This window comes from Anser brachyrhynchus (genome assembly GCF_964034855.1).
Source record: "Anser brachyrhynchus genome assembly, chromosome: 6".
NCBI lineage: Eukaryota > Metazoa > Chordata > Aves > Anseriformes > Anatidae > Anser > Anser brachyrhynchus.
The window spans coordinates 28,542,135-28,568,458 of NC_137700.1; the positions used below are offsets into that span (position 1 = coordinate 28,542,135).

The 26,324-nt window shown below is 39.1% G+C and overlaps 1 long non-coding RNA gene across 3 annotated transcripts; it reads right to left on the reverse strand.

Annotated features, from left to right (window-relative positions):
- Positions 1 to 1,862: 1,862 nt before the first annotated feature.
- On the reverse strand, positions 1,863 to 24,047 carry LOC308197165. 3 transcript variants are annotated; one of them, XR_013952644.1, is made up of 8 exons: positions 16,636 to 24,047; positions 8,000 to 8,067; positions 7,323 to 7,428; positions 6,635 to 6,785; positions 4,673 to 4,759; positions 4,160 to 4,301; positions 3,348 to 3,430; positions 1,863 to 1,996 (listed from the first exon to the last, which is right to left on the reverse strand). It is a non-coding gene; the product is annotated as an uncharacterized lncRNA (long non-coding RNA). The 3 variants fall into 3 exon arrangements; XR_013952646.1 differs by lacking the exon at positions 1,863 to 1,996 and having other exon boundaries at positions 2,726 to 3,430; XR_013952645.1 differs by lacking the exons at positions 1,863 to 1,996; positions 8,000 to 8,067 and having other exon boundaries at positions 2,726 to 3,430.
- Positions 24,048 to 26,324: the final 2,277 nt, after the last annotated feature.

The window sequence follows — 26,324 nt, forward strand, 5'->3', positions numbered from 1 at the left end:
CTAACCCATTCACCTAGTCACTCATATTTAAAGTGCTGAGAGGTAAGAGGTCACTAGACACTCCCAATTCCTAGAGGTCTAGACAGGCTGTAAAGAAAGGAGTGTATAGGCTTTTAGAGAGTCAGAAGCATCCTACTTACAAGCTAGAAGTACAGAGACCTACTCCAATGTGAGAACACTCCCTATCTTCCACCCCAAAACCAAACCAACCAACCAGCCTTCTACCTCAATCCCTCAAAACAGCTCTAAAAGATTTTGAAACCATGGTTAAGGTGAAGAACTTGTGTGCTACCAACAGAAACTCTTTTTTAACATAAAAAAAAAATGTTTTCACACATCAGATTTTACACAATCATACAGGGCATAGATATCCTTTTTTATATTAGTCCTTAAGAACAGAACTGGCCAATATAATCAAAATACATAGTTCACCAAGTGAAGACTTAAAGACATGAATTTACTCTGATAAGGATTACTATCAAGTTCTGTAAAACCAAGCAGCTAAATTTGAACTACTTAAAGCTGTTCTATGTTCGATATTGAATCTGGTTTTAGAAATATATCCACTAGTTAATCCAATGCAGATATTCTGACAACTGTGCCTAGATAATACATCTTATCGCACCCAACAACAGCTTGCATGTTTTCAAAAGCCTTGTGTCAATTAAATACAATGTCATAACAACACAGTAACCGGTTACCATACCTGCCTTTGGCAAACATTCTTTTAAGAACTATAAACGTGCCAAGCACTGTAAGCATCTTCTTACTCCAACTTCTTTACTTACTCAGCTGCCAGATTTCGTAGAAATTCCAAAGCAGCCAGAAACAATTGCAGTTCCTAATTTCTGCTTATATAATAAAAAAATACATTTTTAATGTCCAAACATCTTTAAGTTCAAAGTAATTAATCATTGATTCTTAAAACATATTGTAATGAAAACGTCTTCGAGTTCAACTTCAGATGCTCTTCCTTGTTGTACGTGGTCTTTTTGAAGACCACTTAATATAAAAGAACTGAGTATCATGGAAAAAAAATAAAAGTAGAATAGCAAAGTATCTGTATCACCATAATGTATTTACATAGGTATGTAGTTATGATTCAAAAGACAACTTGTGTAATAACAAAGAAAAATGACTGCCTTTCAGTGAGTACAAAGTTACTTAAGAACAAGCTGTCATTTGCTTAAGAATAATTTTAAAAGACTAAAGTTCTGTTAAGCACAATCAATAAGCCAATTTATAAACAAACTGCAATATAAATGATACTTAGTGAAGTTTTCACTTTTTTAAACTGGCATATGACAGCTGCTCAGGCAGCTGTGATGAATTTTCTCCTGTGAATCCAATTACTTGCAAAGCTTTCTTTTACAGAGTGTTTTGTTGACTACTATGCTGCAAATAGCTTTATTTGTATGGTTTTCATCTCTAACAGCAAGTATGCCAAATACAGGATTGAATGTTTTATTTTGTGTGCTTATTTAGCCCCTTCAAAAATTTGACTCCTGAAATCTTGCAATATATTCAAAGTGCCAAGTGATGAAAAGGGATAATGTGTTCTGAACTTTTTATCCATACTTACTATCTGTAACAGGCACCACAGGACTTGATGTAGCCTTAATGCAATGCATGATGAGGGTTCTTGTAACATCAAGGAATCATCAACACCTGGCCTTACTTACTTTGCTCATTTTCATACATAAAGGGTCTAAAGAGGAAAAATCCTTCCTTAAAACTGGCAAGTGAATTGATTGACCATTCCCTAGCCTAACAAGCATAATCTTCAGATTGTTAACTGGAGTTGATTAGACCTGTGGCTGCCCTTCAGATTGAGTCATAATCCATCTCTCAAATACACCTTGCTGTTGTGCATCTGGTAATAACAGCCCTGTACGTGGTGAAGAATCGGAGTGGGTCACCAGCAACTGAACATGTGAGATGCTAAGCCGATTCACAGGGTCAGGATCTCTAAGTTTGGAGTCAAATCCTTCCTTCCCTGCTCAAATACAGAGCCAGATGTATGATATATAATCACACTACCCAGTAAGTCATACTGCTAAATAAAAGCACAACAATGTTTATTGCACAAAATTTGCTAACCTGTAGGTCTCAAAGGGAAAAACACTATAATAGTATGAATGTCTTAATGAAAATAGTAAACCTTCAGTAACTCCTTGTAAAAGCACCACTGAAGATGGACTATTCCACACATCACTTTCCCCGTTAGCAGGTCAAGAGTGACACACCCAGTGCTGTTGAGGACTGGGACAATTATATGTATCGAGAAACAAACAAGATAGCTTGTTCTCCAGCAGGTTAAAAGAAGATATTGATTTGGAAAACAAAAACAAATCCTGCATTTACTTAAACATGACAGCTTTTTGTTGTTACTCTGAAAGAGGCTGTGTTCACAAATTACTCAAATGATCACCATACCTTCTGAGCATCACAGAACCGTGAACGAACTTACTGCTACCCTCTTGAGTAAGGAAATATCAACTGTTTCACAGGTGGAATATTGAAGCACACACTTATTAAATAGTTTATCCAAAGTTAAAGTAGAAACGAGTGGTAAAGTAGAAAATTGAATACAGATTTCCCAAATCCAAGCTCAGAAGCTTCAACACAGTAACACCCATCCTTTGCAGAAATGAGCGCCTCTGGTTTATTTCTGGTACTTCCAGGTTCTGATGGGGCTGGAAGTATTCCAACAAAAAAAGGAAGCAGAGAAGAGTTAAAAAAATTAAACAAATGCAAGCCTAACCAGACTTCTTTACAGCCTCAACCTTGGTTTAAATTGAGGACAAGTATCTATAATAATTTTTTCAAAGGAAATCAAAATTTGCATAAAAATGTGTGATGTGATCTGAATTTCCTTTAAATTATGCAAGTTAATAACTATACCTAAAAATAGAAAGGAGAAAGCAATTTTAGAAGTCAGACACTTATAGGTTCAATCTTACTGCTAAACATAGTTTTATGAAGAACTTATTGCCCAAGAATTTAGATTGGCTGACCAGGACACAAGTTTCCTGGCCCTTCCCTAAACTGGACCAAGGATCGACAATGGAAGAAAATAAGTTGCTTTTCTTGATAGCATTATTTGTCTTCTGGTTTGACATTCTCTGAACTGACTAACTGCCAGGTCAGACAACCACTGCTCCTAGTGCAAGAAAAGGGGCATGAAACTATGGCAGGGAACAAAGAGTGGGACTGTACTTTTCAGCAACAGATACCTGTCACAGCAAAGATATTCTAATGCCAAACCGCATTAAATGAGGAAAATTTGGACACAGTTTTTTTTTTTTTTTGAGGAAGAAGGATCTCTCTCCTTTGCTTATACTTGCCTGGAGAAGTTTTCCAGACTGGTATCATCACGGCTGTGGGACTAGTATCAACACGGTTGTGTTCTTCTGAGCAGCTAAAATGTCTATGGAATAGAGAAACTCATCTCTGACAGAATCATTAATGCAAATCAGACACAAAAAGAGTGAGATTGTGGTTCCCCTATTAGACTATCTTGTAGACTATCAGCTATGTTCATCCTTCAAAAAAATAAAAAACCAGTAATAACTTGAAGAAAGACTGTGTGCAGTGTTTTGTAACATGGAGCCCTGCATTTCCAATCAGGTACAAGATCCCCTAAAAACAGGTTTACCACCTATTGAAACCACAGCCAAAAGTTTACACACTTTGTATAGAAGCTTGTCTGCATCCTACAGTGTAATTGCTTCACCTTCCTAAGGCAACAATTTGCCAAGGTAGGTGTTGTTTTTCAGTTTAGCACCAGGCTCCCAACAAGATGAAAACAGCTTGTGGTAAATATAATAGCTGGCAGCCTGAACAATAGCTATTAGGACAACAGCCTAAATCCTGTGGTGTCTCTGGAAAATGTGTGAACGGTCTTGCTAGTCTGCTGATAAGAAGTTTAAATTAACATGCATTAGCATCCCTGGGAGTCCTAGAGCAACCCCAAGCCAAGAAACTGTTGAACTGGTGGTTCTTCAGCCTGGTTGATTTTAGCTGGATTTACGCAAAACTTTAAAGGTGACACCATGTTACATGTTTTCCTTAGCTGGGACACAACGTGTGTGTGTGAGGGGTGGGGGTCTGGGAAAGAGAAAAAATGGACAGAAATAATTCTATTTAAAAGTCTCACCTTAATTGGAAAAGTGAATCTTTTAATTCAAATGATAAGAATTTTCATGCTCCCTGGAGTCCATAAGCCACAGACTGTCAAGGGAGGTGGACCCATCAAACATCTCCAGTGGCACATACGGTACCATCACCTACTTGAACATCTAAAATTTTGTGCATATATACTATTAATTGCTGTCGACAAGAACAACATCTATAGTTACAAACAGCAAGAAAATATCAACCCTATCTAGACACTAACTGCTAACACCCCATTTTCACCAACCGCCCTTCCCAAAAAGGCAGTTGAGTACATTTTTAGGGTGGTGTGAGGTTCCACAAAGCAGAACTATGCAAAACTTCCAGTTTTTACAGAGCAAATACGTACATGTGAAATGCTATATGGCTGATTAGTATCTATCAACTTGATTCAGAGCACTGATTTTCTATATTGACTAACAAAAGCCAGTTTCCCACCACCACCACAGTGAAAACAGAATCATTCTTCCTAATGTAACAGCACGCATTTACTTACTGCAAAATACTGTTCTTTTCAAAGTTTGGAGCAGCATGACAGTTTTTGAGGTAGATTCCCAACTTTCACTTTTGGTATATAATCAAACTGAAAGAGAAAGGGAAGAAAATTCAGCTTCTTTAATAAGTTCAGAGATTTCTTGTTTTCCAGCTGACAGCAACAGTTTGTTCACAAACAAGCTCTGAAAAACGTTCAAAAATATAACACAGAGCAGTATGTCCTATACCTTCCAAAATTTTCCTTAGCTCTAATGAGTAACTGGTAGGGCCTATACGACCTCTCCTGTGGAAAATGTGGTGGGAGGCAGGAACTGACAAGCAGGAAGGCACAACAAAATGCCTCTCAGGGTTTCCTTGGCATACCAAGGCAGGCTGGAAAACAGTGGAATAAGAACTGGATTATTTCATCTCTCTGAAGGACTGACAGGAAGGGTTCTGCCAGAAGCTCCAGTCATCCATCCCTACAGGTTTGGCCTCAGGGGCCCCTTCCTTCAGAACGAGGGCTCTGCTCAGGTCACAACACTGACTGGCTGCCCCAGCAGTTGTTTGATGGGATTTGGAGTAATCACTTAATCTTGTTCATTGGCCCATACAGCAGTTAAAATAATGAGGAAAAAAAATACAAGCACTTTCTGGCCATGTTCTATTAGTAACACGTTATTTCACAAGGAGACAACAAGAGAGTAGACATTTTACTGCTGAATAACTTTTTTTTTAATAGTACTAGCAGATTTTAGTAAACAGAGAACGTGTTACATCATGGATTTGAGGGTGGATACTGGCATAAACTTCGTATTCTCAGCTTTGCGTCAGCCACGTGGTTAAAACATGCACCAGAAGCACGTGGGAAGGTGCAGAAACACACCCAAAGCTGCAGCTTCCCTGACTGGCAAGCGGGTCTCGGGCTCTGCAATGGACAGACATTTGTCAGCCACCATGAAACCAGCTTGTCTTGAATAAAAGGGCCAATACAGTTAAGTTAGATACTGCGTGGGGCGTGGAAGAGGGTGGTATTGAAAACCAGAGTCAGAACAGAGGAGAAGTATTACTGCACAGTTTGAATAGGCTTCCTGTGGCTGCCCACGAAGACTAACATCTGGCGATGCAGCCTGTTATACTGAAGAGGGAACTCCTTTATCAGGGTTACAGAAAATAGAAACCACCACAAAGGTAGGAGAGCAGGTTCATAAGCCCTAGCCAACATCTTACAAGAACTGCTGATCTTACTTGTTACAGTCTTGGACACTGTACCTTAAGCTTATTTAACACATTATTGTCTAGATAACTATCTATCATTTCAGATTTGCTCAAACAGCTACCAGCCTAAAGCATAGGGATTCAAATTTTTAGTGTGTTTTTGTAACGCAAGCAGGCATCACAGTAGTTTACACCAAGTGAATCCCAGTTGGGTTTGGTTTTTGTTTTTTTGATTGTACGAGTAATGTTTTGTTTTTCATCATGGTTTACATAGTAAAAACAGGCAAACCATGTCACTTTTTAAAAAGTGATAAATTTAAAAACAAGAAGTGAAACTGTGCAGATACCTGAAACTACACCAATTCTGCTAGCTTTGCTACACTACCAACAGAAATAGTTCTGTCCTGTTTAGATAGACTTTGTTTTGCTACATGACTGCATATGCAGCGAAGTGATATCAAGTCCTGAGGGTCCACTCCTTTGATGAGTTAAGCACACAAAGGCCCACATTTTGATGCAATCTGATATCATATATTTAAGTCCTAGACAAACTGCAACTGTGAGGAAGTGATAAACAGAACTTCCTGCACAAAGCTGCCTGAGATAACACTTTCCATGGACTGGAAAAAAAGAGACATGATTGCTACAGAACTAAAAGGGAACTGTTCTGCTCTTAATAAATAACCCTTTCTTTTTCACGTGGCTATTGCAAAAGTCTAAGCACAAGTGACTAAGATTCAGTAAGCAGTAAAGCGGTGCTACTCACATATTTCTGAAATGATTCTTTGAGGAACTACAGCAAATTCTTTGCTCTTCGGAGATGTATGCTCCTGAAGTCTTTTATGCTGCAACTGAAGAAATGCAACTCATAAACCTTCCAGCTAGCAGTGGTTTTACTTCCATTTTTAGAGGAAATTCTAAAGAAATTTAAACACAAAATATTTAGTCAAATGGAAGAATAAGCAGTAATTGTTTAAAGAATAAGACTACATGGCCTCCAATGAGGGAAAAATCCTATAGAAAACATGACTAGTTCCTTCTCATGGAATTTCCTTTCAATTTTTCATCAACCTCAGCTCAAAATATATTACATTTCTTGGACTTTAAGTTATTTTGAGATTACTTGGTGAATATTTGAGAAGTTAAATTTTCCTCCCTGTAGAACTTGTGGGGAAAGTGAGTTTCAAATGTAAGTACTTTACATGCACCAAAAGCCTTCTTGAATTAGAATTCAGCATATTTTTAAATATTATAACGTTTCTCTATACATAAGCTGACTGACAAAATAAACCATGGAAGTTACAGGTGCACAGCACATGCAATTTTTAAACATCAATAATTCATAAGAGAAAAAAGAGTAGCACTTGCAAAATACACTTGCTCATTGACAAAAAAAAAAAGGCAAATCACTGAAGCCTTGGAGAGATTCCACAGGGACTTCTACAATGGCTCACCTGCTATGTAGACTTTAACCTCATGCAGTGGGGTTCTTGAACTAGCCCTGATTCTGCATCCTTGTTCTGAGAGACCAGAAGGCCTCCAGGCTCATGACATTTCAACCTGATTTGGTATAAAGAAAGAGTCTTTGTGAACTTTTCTCTTGGAACCATGACTCTTCCTCTCACGTTTTGTTCTGTGCATGTCTTGCTGTATTTTCATCTTACATTCTTTTTGAAAAACACAGACAGTATAACCAGTCAGGAGAGAAGCAATTGCAGTACATTAAAAAGCAATCAAATGCTACCGATTGTTGAAGAGTTCTAAAACTTCTGCTTCTGTTGCAAATTTATGAAGTAATAGGGGAAACATAATGACAGATTAAACGAACATAACAGCTCTGTGGTTATATTCTCAAAGATTTGCCCTGCATTGTGTTTCTTAACACATATAGAGCCCTAACATCAACATTTCTTCCGGTCCCTTTGGACCCCACATATTGCAGATCAGACCTAAACATGACTGTGAACCATGCAGTGAGCTTAGGATCAGGGCTGTGTTGAAGACGTCATTAGCATGTCTGTGCTGAGCCCAGGGCAAACCAAGCCAGAGCTACAAAGCACTCTGATTTAGTCTGTGAAATACAAATTTAAAACAAATAAAAAATAATAATAATGAAAAAAAGAAGCCAAACCTCTTTTTAGCAGTCTTTTAATTGGATCCTTTCACAAGCCTGGGTTAGAGCCCAGCCACAGCAGCAATCTGTGTGCAAGGCAGGAAGGAGGAGAATCAGATTTGTCTCTGAAGAAATTGTAAGTGAAAACACAGCCCAGAGATTGCTGATGACTATGCAGTCAGAGTAACTTATTGCAGAAAATACCAGGCCTGAAACTGTGGTCTTTCACATGCACGATAGATTCACCATAGTAGGAGATTATTATTTTTCTGGTTAGTCTCTTTGCACTTGAGCAAAGCACCAAGTGCTATGGATTACTATGGGCTTCTTATGCTTTGAGAGAAAATAACTGCTATGGTGACAGCAAAAGGTAGGGAAAAGAGCTTTAAATGAATGAGAAAATAAATACATTTTGCCAATTTTGTCCTACTTCCATTGTTTCTACAATACCTTGTGAAGTCAGAGATGATCAGCTGTAAAGTAATTCAAAATTGATTGCTTTCCCTTTGACTTAATACATTTGCTAATTTTACTTTGAGCACTTGTACATTCTCACCCCTTAGAGTGATTCTTCCTGCAGATAAACTAATGTAATCAGTTAGATACTGATGAGTTAGCAATTTGTATTTTTCAGCTGTAAGTTACTCAATAACAATTACTTCACAAATGCATGGGCTACCTCTTCATTTGGGAATTATGGTAGAAGATTATTGAAAAAACATTTTTATAATAATCAGAACAAGCTTCAGTCTCATTACAGTAAATATTGCTTTCAAGATAATTTAATACAACATTTGAGTGACTAGTTTATAGTTACTAAGATAGCTCAGTGATAGGCAGCTTAGAAAAAACTAGAATAGGTAGTAGACCAAACTCAAAGTAGCAAATGCTCTCAGTCTCCTCCTCCTCCTTTACCATGAATACAATTTAAATTCTTCACAGTGGCAGTAATCTCATAATGGGCTTGAGCTCTTTATCTTTATGAATGAATTATTGATTTTTCAATTGCAAAAACAAGCCTACAAAGCAGACACTTGTGACTATACAAAGTGCTCATCTGATGTGATTCAGTGGACAGAGAAGCCTTGTGCGTCAGCAACTGATTCTTAAAACAAATAAAATGTCACTTAAATAGTGTAAAAAAAACAAAAAGCTATTTGTTTTTTTTTTTTAACATTGTAAATGGGACACGGTGCCAACTTTGCTCTGCACAACAAGCCTCAAGAAGCTTCTCCTGGGAATGTTTACATTGTGTTTCTATCCAGGCCTCATACTTGCTTTGAGTTGTGACAACAGTTTGACCGTTTTCATGTTAAAAGCTTCCTGCCTTTGTCGTGAAAGGAGCTTTTCATCAATATCTGTAGACAACAGTCAAAACAGGAATTTGTGAATACTGCTGCAAACTTCACGAAGGTCCTACCTGTAAATTCTTGTGCCCCAGTACCACCCCTACATCCCCCCCCATCCACATCCTCAGCATGTTCTGGTACCCTATATCCTACAAAGAGGGAAACAAGAAGGCAATGGGGCCCAAATCCCAGTACTGCTGCCCACCTGGGAAGAGGCAGGAGCCAAGCAAGAGGTACTGCACAAGTCTGAATGTGACAGGCCAAAGAGAGACAAGGAGGAGAGTGCAAAGAGGGACCTGAGGTGGAAGGACAGGTGCAGAAGGGCTCTGCTACGAATTATCTCTGAAACTCCTGTCTCATACCCCTGGCCATTTTGGTCAGCATTCATAGTTAGGAAGGTTTTTGCTTTGGATATAGCCTGACTGAGAACTTTAGAATGAACTGTGAGATCTGTCACACTGATCTTAATTGCACATTTCAGAGCCCTAGAGAATGTGGGAGAAATGCTAATAATACAAAGCCAGCTATGCTATCAGCTACAGAAGGTTTTCATGTATTAAATCTTTTGGAAAATATTATTTGTTTTCTGTTCCAATATGTAGAGTAAGAATTTCTACAAGGGTGCTCAGGTCCTATTATAGTGTGAAAAATAACCGGTACAAAACATTTTAAAAAGAGGTTTTTAACATACATAAATACATCCACATACATGTCTATGTATCTGTATGGGAAATTAATATATATGTGTACGAGTTTCTCCACATCTGAGATTTTTTTTTTAAATATATTTAACATGAACTATTTTCACCACTGACTCCCAAGTCAAATAAATTATTTCTGTCAAAGGAACTTGAAATATGTTATCTTCTACCTATAAAAAATTCTACCTAAAGATGAGACTATGCATAAGACTGAAACAATAACTGATCAAGCAGAAGTCAGAATGTCTTTCCCTGGGAGAATTTGTTGTCTCAAAAATTCAACGCAACAAAAAGAAATCAGAAAGGATGATTCGCATTTTAGATTGTTTTAGTTGAGTAACGAATAGACTGAACTTCCTTTTTTTTTTGGAGCCTAGTCAAATAACGATTATGCAAAGTGTACAATTCTAAACAGCTAATTAAACAGCAACCCCAAATCTTTACAGCTGAATAAGCTGCTTAAAAAAAAAAAAAACGAACAGAAACCCTAACTGTGCCTTATGTATAACTTGTTAAAGAAAGCTATGATCAGCTACTCTAGTGATTCATCTCTCCACCCATTTCACCTGTGCAAATAATTAGCATCTATAGGATTCAGTGTATTTTTATATCAGAGCACTTTCCATCTGAAGCTCCCAGGGGAGATACTCTATTTCCTAAAGCAAACCATCAAGAAAATAAAAGAATAACGCTAACAACTGTGGTACAACCTGGGTCTCCAGTATCTTCAGGATGAGAGCTTAACCTGATTACATCATACCAAAGAAAGACGAAAATCTTACCCTTTTCCAAATGTCATTTTAAAATAACCTTCAAGTTGAGTGTACTTTCTTCTTATCAGATATGTACAGAAACAAGAATAAAAAAAAATACAAAAATAAGTTTGAGAAAGATTCACGTACTTCGATAGCTACAAAGTAAAAGACAGTTTTTTAAACATTGTCCTTGAAGTAAACTAGTCACCTGGAATCATGCAGTTTTAGAAGAGCTACTCAGTGCAGTGGAAAAGCATTCTCCAAGACCAATTCATTTGTCTACAATTCATAAGCAGAGATTTTGATAGCGTTACTACAGACTTGCTCTGGTACAACCGAAGCAGCAGCAGGGGTTATTTTAATGACTATTTGAAATGTTCTGGATCCTCTGGACATTGATCTGTCAGGTGTCATTTATTTAAAGTTCAGCAAAAAGCTACCAAGTGTTGCTACAAGAGGCATCTTCTGGTAGTTTTTACTCCCCCCGACCCCACGTTTCCCCCCCAAAACCTGAACTAAATCAGTTCTCATTCAAGCACCACATTAGCCCAGTCACAGAAGGTTAGTCCCTCAACAATGTAATTGAATGCCTTTAGCTGTTCCTTCTACACACTAATGGATGCACTTAACTATGAAAAAACACCCACCATTACCCAGGAACTGTTTTAGCAGGAGTGGCACCCACGATAGTTTTTTTCATCAGACATGGAACCGTTTCTGGCTCCGATTATTGTAGATAGGCATATTTAGAGTCTAATACTGAACAAAAGGCAGCAGGCACCACACTTACAAACAGGCACCTAAAGGATACATGTTTTCTGACAAAATGCTTTAAGGGAACTATTTGACACATTTGGAAGAAAAAAACCTTAGGGCTTACTCTTACTTCATTTCATTATGTCCATTAACAACTTGTTTGGATTTGGACACTTTCTTATTAAATCAAGAATACCAATTTCATTTTCAGAAGTTTCTTAACATCAGTGCAATTTTTTATTCACATTTGCATGTGTTTAATGGTGCATTACTTTATGATGCATGTTGCCCACTACTGATGGGTTTTATATTTTTAAAAATCAAAATAAGAAATCATAAAGTAGTTCAGTAATAAAAAAGACAGTGTAATGCTTTTCACATTTTATGACAGAAATGTTACTTTGCGTAATGGGAGCTAATATGAGATTTGTACTTTTGCAGCCAGCAATGCTGACTCAAGTACTTAGCATGTATTACCCCTGTTATCTGGGATTGGGGTCCTCAACAGTAGAGAAAACTATGTGAGACATTCTTCAGGCTGTGTTTGACTTACTTTACTATGTCTCCAGGGTGTTAAGTGAAGTCTGTCACTATCCCAGAAAAGTTCTTTAACTCCATGGTTTTCACAAACTTATATATCCCCATTATCTTCCAGTTCACTTGGGAATTACAGACGACCTCAGCTGAGCCACAGCACTTAATGAGTTTATGCAGAGCACAAGGATGAAGTGCCAAGTTTGCTCCTCCCCTGAAAGGCCATGACTCAGGCCTGGATACAAAGATAACCGTGTCAGAGTATAAACTGGGCATATTTCTCTTCTGCTAGCTCAAGCACTTCACCAGAAAAAGATTGACTCTGCAATTTCTGCAAATCATTGTGTCCTGAACATGGTGGGTCACTGATTTTCAGGTAACCCCTAACTTTCATCACAGATAAAAGTTCAGAGTTAAGGCACATGGTTAACTGAAACATTATGAAGTTATGTGCCTCAAAGGGCTCACTGATATTACTTACCACTACCTGGAGGAGCATTGCTGAAACTTAGGTTTCCCAATAACCTTTAGGCAACATAAATACATGCTGTGACTGAAAGGAGCAGCCCTGCTGCTACTCAGAGGCATGCTCTTGCTGCATTGCTCCTCTGAGCACGAGCAGTCATGAAACCACGTGGCCAGTTAGTTCAGGGAACTTCAGCTGAAAATTAACCTCGAAAATACAAATAAAGTGGTTAGTTTTCACTAGCATGAGTTTTCACAAAGTGTATGGGAAGAGTGACTGGGGAGAGAAGGGCCAGAAAAACCCTTTTGGCTGCAACCTGTCTTAAAGTGATGGCAGAACCATCGGAAGGGGTCTGTGAGCTACCACAGGCTGGTAGGAGCATTTGAAAGAATTTTAAACTGGACTCTTTAGAAATAGTGTGTTGGCCATGCGCTTCTGTGCTGCCTCCTGCTGAGGATGGTGAAGAGCTCAGCAAAGCTTACAAACAGCTCCTTGGTAGGTATTATCATTCCTGCTTTACAGGAATGAAGTAACGGTCAGCTTCGGTCGTTTATGTGAATGAAAAAGCATGTTAGTGGAAGATAGAGATAAAATAAACACTGATCCTTGATTCCCACCTCTATGTTAATTAATAAATCAATCGTGACCAATATGCAGAACATTAAGAAATGTCCCCCTGAGTATTTGCTAACAAATTAGGCAAATGAGCAGCTGTGTAGCCACACCAGTGCTCGCACGGCTGCACAGAGAGAACAGCACGCCGTACGGGAGTGGGACCAGCAGGACTGCACATCCTGCTGGGGTGGGTGGCCTGTAAGCCTGGAGAGAACAAGGCAGTAATAGACAAGGGTAGGCAACTCAGGAGAGACACAAGGTAGGAATTAGACATGGACAAAAACTCCAACGGATTTTAACAGCAGGTTTTGAGGGTGAGGGGTGTTCATGACCCTGCACAGGATCTTGCTGGTTATGAGATACAGGAGTATCATGTGGTCCCTAGCAAGTCAAGAAGAGCGTGCATTGCCCCATGTGCCTACTACTAAGTCATGTCACTCCCAGCTGAAGGAGGGGAGAACACCAGCCAACTAAAATGTTATTGGAAGTGGAAGAAATATTTTATTTTACACCGTTTTAAAAACACACATTAAGTTGTTCTCTTGAGCCTTATGGAGAAAGTGATGTTCTACTTCCTTATATTGAGTACTAAAAATCAGAATAACACACAACTTAGCATGGTTTCTAACCTTGCACTTCTGACTTTCTTTTACATCACTTTGGATTGACACAAATGATGACACAAGCTGTGGGCAATGGATATTCAAACCTCATCTGTTTACACTGCAGATGCTAGTTGGCTGTTAAGTATTTTTAACTTGTGGTTTTATAGCCTCCACTACAACAAATGAACAAAAAGCCTCTGTCCTTGAAACTATAAAGACTGAAGGGTTAACATGGCCCTCTGAGGTAGCAAGATCTGATGAGCACACAGCAGATGGGTCTACCAAGTAAGATTTAGTGTGTATTGACTCATTTTCACCTGTCTTATGTATTAACAGTGATTATAAGTTTCTTTGTTTTAAAGAGAAGTCATCTCTACCTAGAGAGTACTAAACTATTTTCACCTCTCCAAGATTTCCAGTTGTAATCCAGTTATTTATAACATACACTTAGTTTTTAAGAGGTCCAACCTCTTCCTTCAGGAAGCTTCAAATGAGCCAGGTTTCATTCCTCCAGACTTTCAGCAATTTCTACTACTCACTTCAAAAAAAAGATCATATATAAGACAGACTTGGGCTGAACTGAGGCAACTAAATCTAAGAGTTGCCATCCAGCTCTTTCCCTTCCCACCGGGGGTGTATCTTGAGTGATTTAATTTCTCTGGCATCTACCACTTGCTATGCGTGAAAGTGCCCAACATGAGCACTAAAGGGCCCATCACCTGCCTAAAGACATCTTAAATATCTGGCCTTGCTAATTATCTAGCCAATGATATACAAAGGCTTTTTTTTCTTTTTCCCCTCCCCAGAAGCAATTCTAACCACTAACAGAGGAGCTGTTTTATTGAGCCAGGAAGTCAAGAGGCTCTCTGTGAGGAGGACACTGCAGGGTAACAGCGGTGGCAGTTGCAGAGGAGGATAGGGATGCTGCCACAGGACAGGACTGCAAGCTCTGACAAAGCCTTGTACCAAGGCCCCTGTGTTTAACTCATGCAGAGGAACTCACGGGGGGCATGTAGCTCTGTAGTCAGTCCTGCTCTGCCTCAGCAGAGCCCCAGGAGAGGCAACTTTGTGTGCAGCAGTGACAAGGATGGGACAAACTTTCTGAAGGAAAACAGTGTCCTGGGCAAACATCAGTTCAGTTCTTCATTGCTTCCTAGACTCCAAGGGAACACCAGTCTAGAGATCCTAATCAAGGAAACATCTGGATATCCAATTTAATACCTTCCCCAACCAACTGCCATGCCAACTGCTTCCTCTCAATTCCTATACCAGGACGTGCTTTAAACTGACCCATGACATTTAGACAAAATAAAGCCATAAAAGGGAGCTGAGCAATGTTAAAACCATTCACCAAGCATGAACTTCTATTGGAAGTGACACATGTTCAGAGGACTTTTCCCAGACAGGAACAGGAGCTGGAAACTGGGGCTCCGACATCTTGTCACAGAGCTTAGCAGCTGCTCTTTCATTAATCTTCCCCCTCCACATATTCCTGACACAGGTATGACTTAACATGCACTAGCAAACATTGGGAGAGAAGTCACAACAGAATATGTATTAATCATGGAACCCTGTAACATGAAAACATGCTGGAAGAGTAATAATTTCAAATGTGATTTTATCCTCTGAATTTTCCTGAGATGCTTGAACTGGAACTTTTACAGACATTTGTTACAGCCTGATTTCAGATGCATTAGCACAAATGCAGAAAAAAAATAATCCTAGAAACAACAGAGGAGCTTCGTACTTCCACAACTGTAACTAAGACTTTAATATAACCCTCTGGAGAGCATCCTGAGGCCAGACTTAAGGAACACTTAAAAGATCCAGCACAACCAGACTGCTTCAGGTAGGAGTGCCTCCTACATACCATAAACAATATATTAAAGGCAACTTCCTTAAATCTTTGCTGGAAAGCCATTTATGTCATAGTTACAGGCATTTCCCCCAGTGTTTTCATCTCTGTTCTTTCAATCTTTGATAGTGTGGGAAGGAAATCAGACAACTTGTGGATATTGCTGCTACCCTTCAGTTCTACTGATAATAGTTGTGGAAACATACACATAAGAACAACTTCCTGAATGAAACAATATTTAGCACGTATAGAAGCTTTTGTTCTTGTTGCTTAGAGGATATATAGTTTTACACAATTATAGTGATTTCTACATGACCACAAGGAGTACCGCTAGGATGTGTGAATACTCTTTGAAAAAAGAAAAGAAAAGCAGCCAAATAAAGTGGGCTTTTTTGTGTTGTCCCCCACCCCACCCCCGAAAAAGAGGACAAACAGATACACACTAGCTCCATTTTTCTTAAGCCAGTTGTATCATAACAGGAAGTGTTACTCATTCTAAATTTGATGTTGAATTATTTTTCAAAAACTCAGACAAGCAGTGGACAGAACATTTCCCCCTTTTTTTATTTCATAATTTTGAATAGATTTTTCAGTAGAAGAAACTAACACGTCCGCCAGCTGAAACAAGTTCAGTTGCAGGAGTGAAAATATAGGGCTTTGATTTTCCTGTCCCAAGAATTACAGAGAATCTACATGACTTGGTTTGACTCAAGCATTAAAAGAAGAGAAATTTCTGAGTCATCAAAATAAGTGTGGGGTTTTTTTGTTGTTTTTGTTTTGAATTAAAGTAAGTTAAGTTTCCCTAAGTGATAGGGCTTTATATTCTTGTAAGCAAACAATAACCCAATAAATAAAAATGAACATATTACAAAGTGTAGTAAATACCAAAAATTCACATAAGCAAGTATCCTCCAGCAGATATCTGCTATGGTAGATAATGAAGAAAAATAGTAAGAACAAAACAACGATGAAAGAACAAGGCTAGTTAAAACATTTTCTTACAACTGTGTATACTTACCTATATCTTTAACCATAAATGTTAAAAGACAACAAGGACCTCAGTACTGCTCATCTCAGGACTTCAGAATGAAGGCAGAGAAGCAAACTGGGTGGGAGGAAGTAAATTAAGTAAGAACAAAGAGAGAACAGGTGTTTCTTATTTTTGTTCATGGTAGGTGAGTAGTAGGCTTGTCATTTCCTGAGACAGAATTCAGACCATGATTTCTAAGAAATCATGGGGTTTGTAACTTTATTAAACTTAGTTTTTCCTTTCTCTATGCTGGAACATGAAGAAATTATTAGATACTCTATTTCATCTGCATTGTATATTTAGCAATTTTGTTTTCTAGGGTACATAGTTGTGACCTTGTACATATTATTGTAAAGTGCTATCATTATACGTCTCTAATTTTAAACCAATACAAACTTGGTATTACTGATGTTTCATAATGGGTTTAAAGACCACAACATCTTCTCCTTCCAAGCCACTGTTTAACATAGTTATTGAACTCATCTGAACAGGATTGAGTCTGACATTGAATGGAAACAAAACATACTCACTGCTTTCCCAGAATTTTAGTAGGTGTTAGTATCTTAAACGTAGTCATTAAATTCACTTTTTTTTTTTTTTTTTTTCTTTGGTAGAACAGCAAAGAATTTCTGCTCTGGCTGGAAAGGTTAAGGGAAGTCTTTAGCATCCTGTATCAAACATGGTAAATTTTTGTACCTGTACAAAGATGGTAATTTCCATTGCTTTGTGCACCTTACATAGCTATTCACCCTAATTCCTGGTCTGAATAAGTACCATCTGATATCAACAAAATGAAATTCAGCAGAAATTACACCTGTAGGTTTCAATCTATAGTCTTTTGAGGTATTCTATGCCATATCATAAGACTGCTAGACCTCACCATGCAACAAAACAAATGTGTTTTATTTCATTTATTTCAGCCTAAGATGGTAAGTACGCAATCGTGTCTATTTCTCAGTCCTTCCAGGTGTCTGTCTGTCTGAACAGTAAGCATCTGCAAGATAACAGCATGTGGGAAACTGTCTCTCAGTGTTTACTAAGTAAAGCAAAGTAAAAATAACTCTTCTTCATTAAGCAGTTGACTTTACAGCATAAACAAATCTGAATGTGTAGTTTTGTTGTTTTTTTTGTTTGTTTTTAATTGAGATCTGTAAAACAGACCGACAGCCACTTTACTGTTTCTGAGTATTCCTGAGATTATAATCTTAATTTAAGTCTTGCAATTTTTCTCTCAAGGAATGTCTCTTTCTTTGATTTTCTGACTAGCAGACTGAGCTGTGCTATAACAGGAACGAGACGTCACTGATGTTCCACACATTTCTAGGAGCAGGCAGTGATGGCTTTGTCCAACACCGGACGAAGAATTTTATTCTGAGGTTTGGTGGATGCCGTTAATCAATTCTAAATACTTCTGAAGATCTCATCCTAGTCAGGGTATTTCATTTGCTGTTTTGCTCTAATAGGTGAGTAAATAGAGACTTGGGTTTTTTTTTTGGTGCTGCTCTTGCCACATCTGAATGGCAGTTGAGTAAATAACACACTGGACAGCCAATATGAATATGTTGGCCTGTCAGCTAAGAAGTATGCCACCAGCAGCAGTATACACCATGGGAGTATGTCCTGTTCCTTTCTACCTCATGAAAAATCATTCTGATGTCAACAGTACATCTGAGATTAGGGAAAAGAGAAGCCTGGAAGATCTGGGCATGGTCTTTGCAGGGCCAGAGTGCAATTGTTCCTTAATAAATAACCAGAAGGATAAATGATGAGAGGAGAAAACAAGTTGTTAAAGAAGAAGATAGTGTGATGCATAAAAGAGTGATAGTTAAGTGGCCATAAGCACGTCTAGGTTGGCAGTAGAAGACTCTTAAGCAAAGCAGAGATACTTCAGTTCAGCCTCAGGGTCATGTGGGAGATTGTAGGGGACAAGGAGTGGAAAAAGTAGCTGTATGACTTTAATGCAGTTACTTTCACTCCCTCCAGTGAGGTACATAAGGAGAAGCCTGTGAGAAAAGAAGACTAAATTTGACGAGTCAAGAGAGTTCTTCCTGTCCTTGGTTTCTGAGTTTCTTTGGATGCCTCCAAGCACATCATTGTCCCGTTGTAGTGTTGGCCAGGGCAACCCTCAGAACTGTATACACGAACAAGAGCACCTTCAGGATGTTAGAGGACTTCAAAACACAATCATCACCATCTCTGCTAACAACGGTGTTAAAACTATGACTCCCCTCTCCAGGAAGGTCAGAAAATGGAGAAAATAACAATTGTTCTTCAGATCACACAGTTTCTTATTTGTATTGTGATTCTTCTAGTCCTTTATCTTTACATTTTGTCATTTTTCTTCAACAGTTTTGCATTACAGGATCTTTGGACTCTCTTTTAAATGAAAGCTCAGGTTATCACACAACAGCAAGAACCGAGTCTGAAAACGAAATCTAAAACAAGATTTTAAATGCAATAAACAACACAACACGAGGAGTTGGTGACACCTCTGCTGTGCCACTCTGGGCAAGTCTGTGCCTCTTTGCTCCCTTTCCACTGAGTAGACAGATGCCAGAGAGGCAGCTCTCTGTGTATCAACCTCACACATGAAAGCTGCTGAGAAGGTGAGATCACAGAGACCTTTGCTTTGGTGTCATCATCCTGGAAAGAAAGAAGTACTGAATCAAAGGCTTCAAGTCTTTCATGTGAATAAAGAGCTGATCCCACAAGCTTGGAGGCCTCTGCTGACTGGCAAAGCCGAGCCCTTGTGAACTGACTTCACACCAGCTCAGCAAAGAAAAGGTGCTGTGCCAGTGGTCTCAGGGGCTGGTGCCACCTCAGCAGGTTCACATGAGGCTGTTATTCACCAGAATAGCAGAACTTCTAATTTCAAACCATCACACAGTTATTTTCAACTTGATAGCAGCCCAGCAAATTAAGGTGTATTAGAGAACTGGTAGCACCACCTGGTAGACCTGGAGCATGGGAACAGCACAGCTACCTAGACTTGTCAAATACACACCATGTGAGTTGGCATGGGTAGGGAAGCTCTTTTTACAGCTTATAGAAGCACAGGCGACTCCTTTCCCAGCTGGAGGATCACTGCAGGGCTGGTCCCCAGAGGATCCTTTTGCCTCCTGCCAGGCCTTGCAGGCAGGAGGGCTTGCTGCCACCTCCACGCTGCTGCCACCGCATCCAGCGAGGGCAGAACCTCTGTGCCCCTGGGGACAGTGCAGAGGGCGGAAGGGTGGGCCCAGGGAAGGAAGGAGTGGGTGGACTGCAAGTAGGCACAGACACGTCTGACTCTCCTTCCACCTTCTAGTGGGGCTTACTGGGGAAATTGTTTTGTTTGCCCACCATTTGCTCTTCCTGAAGCAAAAGGAAAAAATAAAGCTGAAATCGTCACCAGTTGCAGCCAAGGGTTTTCGTGCTTTCAGGGCAGTGATGGCTGGACGCTGTCAGCAAGGAACAGAGACAAGTGGCAACTAAAGTTCTTAAAACAGATTGTGTCCTCAGGTTTGGGACATCTCAGCAAAATATAAATTGTCTGGGCTGGAACTGTTTTTCCTTCTGTTTTATGGGGAAAAGGGATCATTTATACCCGTGAAATAGAAAGCAGTTTTAAATCTAATCAGCTAATTTTCCATGTATTTTCTCTACCAAAAGCTGGTCACCAAAGATAAATTCTCATTTTACTCATGCAGATGCTGGCATTGGCTTCCACAGAGGCAACTACATGAAAAGGAAGAAGAATGGGCAAGATAAGCTGTGCCCTTTCCACATCAGTGGACTGACTGTCCTTGTAATTCTGGAGGGACAAATTTCAGGCTTGACCTGAAAGTCTGCAGATCATTTCATGTAAGTAACTGTAAAATGTGCAACGCTTCCTAAATATACACGTTTTGTATTTCTAATGGACTTGCCACACAGACCATGGGGTCTGTCACATAGCTCATTTGCTAATTTTCCAATATATTTTCAATTGGTCCTCCAAGAAATCCTTCATTTGCCAGTGCAGGTTAGTGACTGAGCATTGGATGTCAGAGTAGCACTTCTTGCTCATACTGCATTTGGCTTTTTATTACTGCTCTACCAATTCTGATAAAACTAGTAAAGCCTTCTGCAAGCAGAGCCTGATGAAGTGAAAGATATCACAGGAGAAATGGAAATCCCCAGGTCTTTTTTTTTTCCTCCTCCAGCTTTCACAGCTCTCCCCACAGTGCTGCAGCTCTTGCAGTAGGTCAGTGATACAAGTCACTTTTAAAAGAAGGGGATGAATCAGGAATTAATATTAAACAGTTTTGCTTCAGTTATAACAAGACTTGATGTAATTTGGACTTTCTAGAGGAGTATAACATGGCTTTTGCACAGTACAGCTTAAGAATCTGCCCTGTTCCAGACAAGTTTTCCGTAAGTAACTCAGAGTATCCAAGTGTAACGTTCTTGCGTTAAAAATGGGGCAATGCCTCTGCAAACACCTGTGTGTTTCGTAGGAGCAGTCACACAACAACAGAAGATAGGGATTCACAAACTCTGTCTGCCCGGAAGCAATGGCACTGCACGTGAGGCGCTCCTGCAGGAGTGGTTGCACGTATGTCACAGTGGAAGCATGCCTCGTCCAAGAGAGGAATTTGTGTTATCAAAGAGGGATTGTAAATCATCTGCAGCATAGGAAGCCCCTGGAAGAGTGGCTGTGTCACCACAGCAATGACTCACGGTATGAGCCAGAGCTGCCTCTTTACACACAGAAGCCTTGTCACAGCAAATGTCTGAAAATCCGAGTGGCTTCGAGTGTGAACACAGAGCACAGGCAGGAAAGGGTTGGTCCCCTGCCTCCTGCCCAGAGACTGGGGGTGAACCAGACACCCTGGAGACACAGAACTCTTGGAGCAGTGGGTTTTGCATTTGGAAAGCTGCTCTTAACTTTTTAAGCCTCCTTAACACACAGAAAAAACAACATTGGGAAGTGTTCTCCATAGCAGAGCTCAGCAATTAAAATTGACAGAGATGCGTGCTAGCTGTATGTAGTTTAATTAGTCTTAATGATGCATGAGATACTTGCACTATACTTTACAACCAAGAAGCAAGACAGGTACATTAATTTTTATATTATGGTAATACAAAGGTATTTAATTTGGTCTTTTTAGTGAAAAACCAGGCACATTTTTTTCATTCTTCTGTTGTCTTCATTATGCATTAAAAGAATTATTAAATGAGTCAGTTAGCACTTTATGTTGTATTCAAAACACGTTTCTCAAAAATCTGTTGTGGCATTGTTTACTTTTGTAATGGGATTTAAGGGGCTGCTGGAGAAATCTGTCATGTTAAATAAAATATAGGGAACAAAACAATCACAAAGTGATCCTACCATCTTAAATCGGCTGCAGTGCCATGTGCACACACTCAGCTTCATTGCCTTAGAGCAGATTCTCCTTCTCTTAACACAAACCCTTAAATGGCAGCTACACCTAGATCAGCCTGGAGCCACTTCATACCTGAGCTTGGGTCTCCTCAGACAAAGCAGGTGGCTTCCATAGTCTCAAACACACCTAGAGATGGGCCTGCAGGTACATCAGCTCTTCCCAGTGGAAAAGGCAAGTAATATGATAGAAGTCTGTAGGACTCTTGATACTCCCAATGCAGATCTTCTGAGCCCACAGTGCTGGCACTGGTATAGGCACATTGTAAGGCTGGGATCAGGGTCCTATGTTGCTAGTTCCCACAACCCCGCCTGGATAACAGCACACACCTGGAGGGGAGTTCAGAGCTAGAGGATCCTCAGGAACCAGCTTATCTGACCAGCAGAAGCCATCTAATTTCATCCATTTCAGCATTTGTCAGTTTCAAAACCTTTTTTTATTTTTTTCCTGCCACCTCTTTGCAAAAATAATTGCCCAAGCAAAAATAAATAAATCCATATGGAGAAGGAACATAAAATAAGGGAAAAAATGGAGGCCCAGTCATAGTTTAACTCCAGCTTCAGCTACCTTGACAGCAATAGTGCAGTGTTTAGATAACTTTTGGCCACCCAGTCAGTTTAAGTTATTTTTGTGCCATCAAAACCTGATTTATAGTCTGGAACTTATCTACTATAATAGAGCCAAATGAACTTTAAAGATCAACCTATTATGAAATGACTAAAAACAAAGGTTTTAAGGAAATGACAACTGACCCCTCTCCATAGCAGCACAGTGCTACAAGAGACAGCTGTAATGGCATAAATGGGTGGTTTATCAGCTTTCTGCCAGGGACTGACAAAATCACGTCAAATGAGGCATTAAAGCCCTGGTTTTGAAAACTGTGATAAATACCAGCTAATCTACTGACATAATATATATTGAGTCAAATATTTAGTTTTGCATTAAATCTAAATCCAACATTAGAGCATTTCCTCTTGATTAAAAAGGATAAAATGTAGATGTTATTTTATGCTCCAGTTCCCACGTCTAATTAATGCTCAGCATTCGGAGCCATTTCTGACATTACAAATGTATTAGCAAACATGCCAAGGAAAGGGGGGAGACACAAGGGAAACAAGTGCAAAATCTATATGCTTAATTCATATTTCTCCATTTGCAGTAGCTAATATGTTATTGCAGAGACTATTTGCAGACACTTGCCCTACCAGTGAACAGCTAACTTCCCTGATTGCTTATATAAACAGTCTTCTAGATCTGGAGACAGACGTTATAGGAGAGCACATAGCTAATTTAATTTTAGTATCATTAGGAATTAAAAGCAGGGCATTAATAGATTCACAGTAAATGTTGGCTAGGCAATATAAGCATTACACAATAGGACTATTAAGAGCTTTAATATTTGAGAGTGATCATATAAAAATGTTTGCAAGAAAGTTTATTGTCTTGGGAATAAGATGTACCTAATTAGAGAAATGATTACTGCTGAGATAAAACACTACATTGGTTTTGAATTGTATATTACTGATCTTAATGGGCATGAGAAAAGCCTGCTTTAAAATTTATTTATATTTATAGGGTATTTTATTATCTACTTAGATCTAGAAATAGAATGAGGCAAATCCTCATGAATCTCTGAAATATATCCATTTGTTCTGCATTATATTCTCAGCATTATACGTAAGCTGATTCTCATAAAGCAGCTATTTGAGAAATGAGTTTTATTATCTGTTATTATGACTGTTAAACTCTTGTTGTAGTTTGAAATATGCTACACCATAATTACTCATCTTGTTGAGAACATTTTAGAAAGCTTATATGAAATTCGTGGCTGTGTGTGACAGTGTGAGCTGAACTGAAAGAAATGAAAAAACAAGCAAACAAACAAAAAAAAACCATAAAATGAGCAATCACCAACCACCTTAATTTCAGGTGATTTACTGATTTGGGAGAAAGTCACTGTAGTCTGACACTCCTAGCTAAGTCTGTCACAAAAATCATAGTATGATAAATACTATAGTACATAAATACATAGTATCAAATCCTGGGGGATTTGGTATATCTCACCATACCAGAGAAATAGATCTTCATACTACAAAATAAACACAAAAGAAATAAATAAAACACAAAATTAAGGAGAGCTGTAAAAATGGACTTCAGAATTGACTAGTTTTTATATTCAAGAAAATTACACCCTGACTCTTTCCCTCCCACCCCCCACCATCCTGTTCTGCAAAGGATTCTCGCAAGTGGGCCCATTGGGGGAAGGTGGTTGCACACACAGGTGATATTCTGATGCAACTCACTCTTTAGGTTAGTAATTGCTTTTATTTTCTTTCCTCAGCATCTTATCTCAAAACCACAAAGACCTTAAGCAGAACCATAGTTCAGAAAAGTTCTGCGAATACCTGGCCCTGGACACTTTCCTGAGCTGGCTATTCCCAGAGGTTCTCTGTGCAAGGCTTTCTATCACACAGCCCTGCTCGTAGAGAGCTCCCAAGCGCTGATTTCCACTGGGATGGGTGTCCTGGCCTGCTTACAAAGCAGATCAACCTGCTGTTGATAGCAGCTATCATCAATAAATGCCTTTGCGTCCGTGTTAAAAATACAGGATTGTTCCTGTAAACAAATCACAACCAAATTTGCCGTCATTCCAGAAAGTACAATGGTAAAGCAAGTTGTTCTGGCTCTCTCTCTTCTGTGAATGGGTTTGTGCTACTTAAACCTGAGAGCTTTTAGTGCCATTTTGGACAGACAGGTTGATCACAATAGCACTGATATAACTGACTTGACTTGCTTGACAATACAAGCGAGTCACAGAGTAGTTCTACACAGCTCTTGCTGTTCCTCTCCAATTCCACAGTCAATACAGAGCACTGGAAGGCTGAGGCATCCCCCTCACCACACCCTAACATGGCAATAGCCAATGTAAAAATAAATTTAAAAAAAATCAACCCAAAACAAACAAACAAACAAACAAAAAAAACAGATCCTTAATACTTTTGTAGTCTGAAAGACCTAAATCAACATTGTGTTACTAATGTTTCACATCATTTTCATGCCATAGTTTTGTGTTACAGTATAAAGTATCTTCTGGCACTTACTCTAACATAAAGAAATACTCCCCATTAATGGCCAAGAACTTGGTGTAGGTCTTGTGATTTACATTGCTGTCTTAACCTCAGAATGCAACACTGGTGGTTTCATTTGCCTTGCACTTTGTATTTCAGTTGGGTACCTTAAAATCTAGGTAACAGACATACAGGTACCTCAGGAGCTACCGAGGTGTGGGAACTTAGAGTTGCTATAGATAACTATTGTAAGATACTAATTTTATTACCTGAGATGTTTGGAGGCACGTGCTCTAAGGTTGGTTTACCAATACCTTTCCTCATCTGTGTTCTTTTGTTTCTTCTTCCTATTTCAACAGTCATGTTTGACTCCAGAGAGATGTAAGTGATACATGGATTGGCACAGAACCAAATAAGATGTCAGTGGGAATATCCATCCCCCAAAGACTTGTCCTACTGAATTTGTTTTAAATTACTTCTTAACTTCTAACATCTACCTCTAATCTTTTGTGGAGGGAAAAAAAAAAAAAGTCATTTCTCCTAGATGTCTCATTCTGGAACTTGATTCATAACCTTTTGTTACATCTTTGTACTGAGAGGAAAGCATGTCTGGCTGCTCTTAAGAGTTCATCAGGTTCTTGTGACTGAAGTCACATTGCTTGCAAGAATGATGAAATTCATCCCAGACTCCTCATTCTGACGGGAAGGTGGCTATCTTTCTATGAACTCATCCAAAAACAAAACAAACAAACAAACAAAACAAAACACAAAGAAGCAGAACTCTTGCCAGTTGGGTTTTGGAAAGGGGATCTCACATTCCTGTATAACCACTGACCAATCATTTACCTTTTCTGTGACAGTCATCCTGCAAACATGAGAACGTGTTAACTTGGAAGAATTTTCTCATGTGAAATGCATAAAATGCCATACATTACAAGCAACACCTATGTCAGGACTGCACACACTGTTGCACACAGAATCTGGATGGTGACACACAAAGCCCTCTATCAGCAGCTTCCAAACTAGCAATGTCAGGCACAAGACGAGGTGTCTTTGTTACTCAGAAATCTCTATATCACTGGTACCTCGTATTGCCATGTTGGCTTCTGTAAAATCTTCACATCACGGGGCTTCTTCCTTCCACAGGGATGACACATGCTGTCTCTACTTACATTTATCCTTATAACAACCTCTGTTTTCTGCCACC